Genomic DNA, 6,561 nt, shown 5'->3' on the forward strand with positions numbered 1-6,561 from the left:
AGGCAAGTCGTTTTTGCAATTTGCTAGCAAAATAAGAGCAAAAACTGAAGAAGTTAATAAATAAATGGAAAATAAAAAAAAACGAAGTGAAAAATGTGCAACCAATATTTGCCAGTTTAATTCGTTTATACTTCTGTTTTATGAATCATTCTTTTATTTTCCACTGTAGTTTTAAATTTTAGCAATATTGGCAGAGCAACTGCACGCTATAAATAACCACCACCAATGCTGGTGAGCGCCACGGCATACACACCACGGCACTTACTCTCAGCGAGTGCAACAACAACAACAACTGCTAGCTACTTTGTTCAGAGCAAGCACGTGGTGATTTCGTGTTCTACGCTATGCGCAGCGCTAGTAAGTATATGCTTTCTGGCAGCTCCGCACCATTCCGGTTCTATGGTGTAATGGTTAGCACTCTGGACTTTGAATCCAGCGATCCGAGTTCAAATCTCGGTAGAACCTGTGAGAGAATTAAAAGTGTCTTTCCATTTTTTTTCCCCACAATACATACATACATACGCATATAAAGCAAATACTTAAGTAGAAAAATTTAAAAATAAATTAAAATGTTAATACACATTATGTTCTATCAAATTTTAAACTTTTTCATTACTTACTTTTTTTTCAAAATTTTTAAATTTCATATAACATTTTTTTCCTTTTATTCGACTACATATTATTTTAATTGATAACTTTGGCTACACAAAATCTTTGCCAATTATCTGCTTGCAATTTTGGCACGAGTGCTTCCAACCGGTTCTATGGTGTAATGGTTAGCACTCTGGACTTTGAATCCAGCGATCCGAGTTCAAATCTCGGTAGAACCTTGAATAAAACATAACACGTTTTTTTAAATCGAAATTGTTGGTTTTTTCTGATAAAAATATATTTGCTTATACATATGTATGTATATAGAATTTATATGTTTGTGCGTTTCTATGTTCACGATGCATGGGTGCGGTGCATACATAACTGGGTGAGGTAAATATAGCAAACCAAAATCGATAATTTTGCGTAAAAAGTAAATACTAATTAGGGGGCTCAAAAAAGTTGCATATTTACAAATTTCCAAAGTCTAGTATACAAAGGCCATGTCTCCAGATGGATTTTCCTCACCACATACTTTATGCACAGTGGGTTAAAAATTCAACTCGTTGGTCAATTACTATTTATTTTATTGCACCTTCAAAAGAAGAATATATGTATAGGAACATATACATATGTATGTACATACAGGTTTAACATAATCAAATTAGTATGTATATGCGTTAGGGTGTTCCTTAAATTATAAACATCTAAATTTTGCAATTCGATAAAATCTTTTCTTTGACGTATTTGGCGTTATTTTGTCGTATTGCTACTTATTCATATAAATTAATAGAATGGCAGATTTATAGCTGGTCAAAGTCAAACTTTTTTCGATGTAAAAAAATTAAAATTTTTCACGCACTAGCAGGGTCCTAAAGTTTTGTAAAAAGTTTCTTGAAATACTCATAAAACCATCTAACTTTTGAACTTTTTTTGATATGAATTTGTAAAATACTTCTGAGTATGCAGTTTTATGACCATGAAATTTTAAGATAACGAGTTAAAGTTCAAGGGCCATTTAGAGGTTGAAAAAGGCACTTCAGAGAAAAAAGTTTCAAACAAAATTTAGGTATTTTTATCCTTAGAATTCGAATCTGCAGTAAAAATATCTATAGGTATCTAATTAAAAAATAATGGACTTCCAGTCGAAACCAGAAAACGGTAATACCAACAAAAGATAGAGCATCCCCAATTTAGTTGGTAAAATGTTTCCGGGTAAAAAAAAACAAACAGAAAAAAACATTTCCCTCCATGTTACTGGCATTTGAAAAAACATGAGCACCATATTTTGACCAGTTTTGAGGAATTTTCTTTCGTTTATTTAATGTTTATTACTTTTTTAATCAATATATCCTTATGTATATGTACCCTATCCCTATCATATTTTTAGATAAGTATGTATTTACATAGATTCGCCTACGCAAACGAATGATTCTATCTTTCAATTAGGTGAAACATTCGCATTAGTTTCAGTTTTTAAATTCAATTAAACAAACCATTCGCAGACTAACTAGAGAATATTATTTGTTCTTCTTTTCTTTATTTCTCTCATTTCTTCATCTTAGCATTTTAATCCACCATAAATTCCATTTAACTTATTATCTAAAGTCACAAAACCAACAACTGCTAAGCATTTAAATTGCAGACATACCACAAGTACCTGAACTTAGTACAAACAAAAAAGTAGAAAAATCTTTAAAAACTTGCAGTCAATAGCTTTGCATATTATTCTTGGAATTTCTGAGTGCCACTCTAAACCATGCAACCACCTGCATAGCTCTTCAGCTAAACGCCACTTCCGGTTGACCATCCATCTATTTGCTTCCACCTGAATTCAAGTTTAGAAGAGCAATGTGAATAGTATTTCATTTACATATGTACATACATACCTGCTCTTTCATTGTCTGCATTCCTGTTATACCACCTGTCTTTTCAGCAGACAGTGTGAAACATCTTGCAATTTAATTCTGTGCGAGATGACAGACATTTCGAATGATATTGGGATTCTCCTTTCGGAAAACTGAGAACACTTTTTTATGTACATAGTATGTATGTATGTATGTATGTACATACATATACAGTGAAAGCTCCCATAAGCGGGCACCGAGGTGGTCACCTATCCTACTTTTTGTCCGCCCATGACAGATGCCCGCCTATGGAAACTTCGTAAAAACTGTAAAAAAAAAATTGCCGCTTGTTAGAGCTTCGCGTCCGATTATGGGAGATTTTTTTTTCATAATTAGATATGTTTGAGTGTCCGCATCCGGAGATGTTCGCTTATTAGAGCGTCCCACAGTGCGGCCGAATACCAAAAGTGTGGCCGAAATTCGAGAAAAGTTTCTAGATAGGACCTTTTTTGACATTGAGTTGACTAAAGGGATCACCTAAGAAGTGAAAACTGTTCACTGTAACGACCTGCAACCAAGGCCCTCTCTTTATATTCATTTCTAGTGTGACCTTCTCCCAAGCACAACATTATTGTAATAAAAATCGAAAAGTTATTAACGTATAAATGTGGTTAGAGAATAGGAAACCAAACAAAACCAAACGGATTCTACGCGCGAAGGTTATTAAAATACGTTACAAAATTTGTGAAAAGAAGTACTGTAACAAGAACTTTTAAGAAATAAAAATGTATAGGTTTTTTTTTCGTTTATTTTTAAAAACAATTTGAGTTGTTAAATGCAATAGTAACAACACGCTGTTGGATGCTCTCTTTAAACCTATTTGAGTTTACGTAGAAAAGTATTAGCTATAGAATAAAAAAAGCTTTTTAATTAGATTTCAAAGAAAGATTTTGAGTATGCGTTTTGTGGACCATTTAATTTGAGTATAAAGTTCAAAGCAGCTGGGGCTTACGGCTGCTTATTTTATTTTTTATTTTATTTTTGAGATGTTGCTGATTTTCTTCATATCATCGAACATACTTCGTATGGAAGAAAATAACTGGCACTGTCAACAAAAAAAAAAAATGCTGAATTTCCACTAGGCATTAATTGGCAGAAATGGCAAATGACAAAGCTGGGCATTAAAAAATAATCGTGCCATTACATTAAAAAATAGTTATTAAGTTCATTTCCACATGGCATTTTTTTTTAAATGGCATAAATTTTTTGTCATTTCAATGCCTAGTGGAAATTCGGCATAGGTCTAAAATTGACTGGGCTATAAAACCGCATACTCAAAATCTTTCTAAGAATTCTAATTAAAAAGTCCGAAATTTAGCAGAGGCCTTACTGGATCGGCCAGTTCGAATTTTGTAATTCTGACAGCGGATCAGTGTTGCCTTTTAGCCCTTTGGTGGCTAGATTTAGCTACCACAAACTTTTTTTGGCCACATAAATTTAAAATTGCCCCTGGCCCTTTTTTAGCCCTTTGGAGAATTTATTCATCCTTGGCATGAAAAAGTTGTATATGCTTAATTTGATCTATTTTTTTTTTAAGTAAGAGAAGAATTTTTAAACTAAGAAATACTGACATATGTATATATACATATATGTATTGTATGCTCCTTACGTTTTTATACATACATACTATAAAAGTGTTAGGACCGTTAACTTATCTATTAACGATTTAACTATAGTTTAAAATATATAAGTTTACGGCGCTTAATATGCTTAATGACCGTGTATGTTCTTGTGGTGTGATTCACTGGTGCGACTTCAAAAACTATTCGTGAATGGTGAAATTAGCTAATTTTTCTAAGTAAAAAGTATTTTGGGGAAAATTTCTTGCACTATATGAGTCAAAGCCATGGTACAATAATTACAGGTATTGTCTTCTCAGAGAGCGCATATCACGATCTACCTTATTTGAAAAACATCATTGTTGCCCACACAAAAAGGGTTACTGCTAGGGAAAAGGGATATTTCGATAACCCATATACCATATATGTACATGTATTTTTTTAAACAAACCTTCTTGCACAAGACTTATTTAATTTGCAAAATCAGAACAAAAACATTTGCTTAGTAAATAAATTCGATATTTTTATGGCTCACTTCATTTCAAAAGTATTTTCTTGAAAAATTATAAAAATTAAATTAAGCGAAAACAAAAAGCAAAGCCAAATAAAAGTAAAAGAATCAACATTGAACTGCGTCAAAATGAAAATGAGGGAGCACAAATTTCGATGTGAAGAAAACCCCTCTGGGAAGACAATACCTGTAATTATTGTACCATGAGTCAAAGCCATGTTTTCGGAAAATTACGATAGTTGTGAATAAAAAAAAAAAAACAATGTTTAACAAAATGGTACAAAAATTATGAAATTTCGGCTCTAATCATTTCGATCATTTCTGGACATTATTTGCAAAGAAATAGATATTGTACCAGCATGCTGGTAAGTTATAAGCTTCGAGCCTGATGGTACAAAAATTTGATGGATGCAGTAAGCTGATGTCGTATATTTCCCCTTTTACACAAACACGTTTTTGGTTGGATAAAATATTAGCTTTTTTCCAGAGTACATTGTTTTTCTCATGATACAAAAATTTGAATATTTTCATCATTTGTTTTTTGTTTTACTTTTATTTGGCATTTGGGTTGATCTGAAAATTTCAATTTTCTAAAGTAGACAAACTTCAAAAAATAAATGATGGCCGACAAATTGAGCGAGCGGTTTTACCTTTTTATTGTATCATGGTTTTTCTAAACCATTACTTATTGAAAATGTTTGCGTGTATACTTAGAAATCAGCGGGTGCCGAAAATCCGCTTTATTAGAAATTTGATTGGTAACAGCAAAAATATGGTTCATTATTCACTAAAATAAATATGTGTGAAATGTGAAAACTTTTGGTAAATATCCTAGGCTCGACGATAAAAAATTTTTTTTTAGCTAACTTCGATTCTCTACAAAAAAGGTCCATATAACAAATGATGTAGGACTAATACTTTCGAAGATTATTGTAATTTTAGTAAAAAAAATGTATTAATTTATTTATCTATAAATTTTTATTTTTTGAGCATTTTGAACTTTGGTGGACTTGGGCAAGCCTAGGTTATTGACCAAAAAATTCCAAATTTCACACCGATTTTTTTTAAAGCATAATGAATCATATTTTTGCTATTACCAATCAAAATTCTAAAAAACGGATCTTCGGCCCACGCTATTAGATATGCATGTTGAAACGAATACAGATGGTGGCGCTGATTATGATACCGCTAACTCTCTCTTGAAAATTTTGACCGAAATACGACGTCATAGGTGATATACATATTAGAGCTCTAGATACCCGGATATCGAGCAATGCGAGTAGCTCGATACTCGCTCGAAACTCGTTCATTGCTCAACTGTTCAAATGTTTGTTCAAAATTTTCGAGTTTTTGAACAATTTCATAAACAAAAGAAAATTTGTAAATTGTATTTGTCAGCAGCTGCTTTCTAATTCATGTTAAATAAATTATGTTATTAAATACCAATGTAACAATCTTTGCATTATATATCAATAATTTGAAAAATTTATAAAGTTGCTACCAAAAATGTCAACATAATAAAAAATACATTGCTCAAATTACTCGAAAAAACTCGAATTGCTCGAGCTCATGCTCGAAAATTTTCGAGTATGTATATGTAAGTAAAAAATTTTAGCTACCATTTTTAGCCACAACGACTTTTTTTAGCCCTTTTTTAAAATGAATTTGGCTACCACTAAAAATGATTCGCGGCAACACCGCAGCGGATTCGTTATTAGCGACCTCGAAAACCCCCCAGTACGAAATTTCGAATAATTTCTTTAAACCTTAGAATTTTGGCTGCACTTTTGAATTTCGGCCACACTGTGCGTCCGTATATGAGAGCTTTCACTGTATATACATACATTTTGTTTCTAACTATTCTTTAGAAACATTTTCTTTGCATGCTTAAATATGTATGTATGTAGGTAGGTATGAAATATAAAGGGGCTCCTTACTTTTTTTTAAATTGTGTAAAGGAGACTAATTTAAATTTAAATTTACTAAGAAATCA

The 6,561-nt window shown here is 32.0% G+C and overlaps 2 non-coding genes across 2 annotated transcripts; both read left to right on the plus strand.

The window, feature by feature from the left end:
* The first annotated feature begins 393 nt into the window (after positions 1–393).
* Positions 394–465, plus strand: Trnaq-uug. Its single transcript has one exon. It is a non-coding gene; the product is annotated as a tRNA-Gln (tRNA).
* A 293-nt stretch (positions 466–758) lies between these two features.
* Trnaq-uug lies at positions 759–830 on the plus strand. Its single transcript has one exon. It is a non-coding gene; the product is annotated as a tRNA-Gln (tRNA).
* The last annotated feature ends 5,731 nt before the right edge of the window (positions 831–6,561 follow it).

Source organism: Rhagoletis pomonella, unplaced genomic scaffold (assembly GCF_013731165.1).
Source record: "Rhagoletis pomonella isolate Grant_MI unplaced genomic scaffold, Rhpom_1.0 Rhpom_scaffold_00732, whole genome shotgun sequence".
Classification (NCBI taxonomy): domain Eukaryota; kingdom Metazoa; phylum Arthropoda; class Insecta; order Diptera; family Tephritidae; genus Rhagoletis; species Rhagoletis pomonella.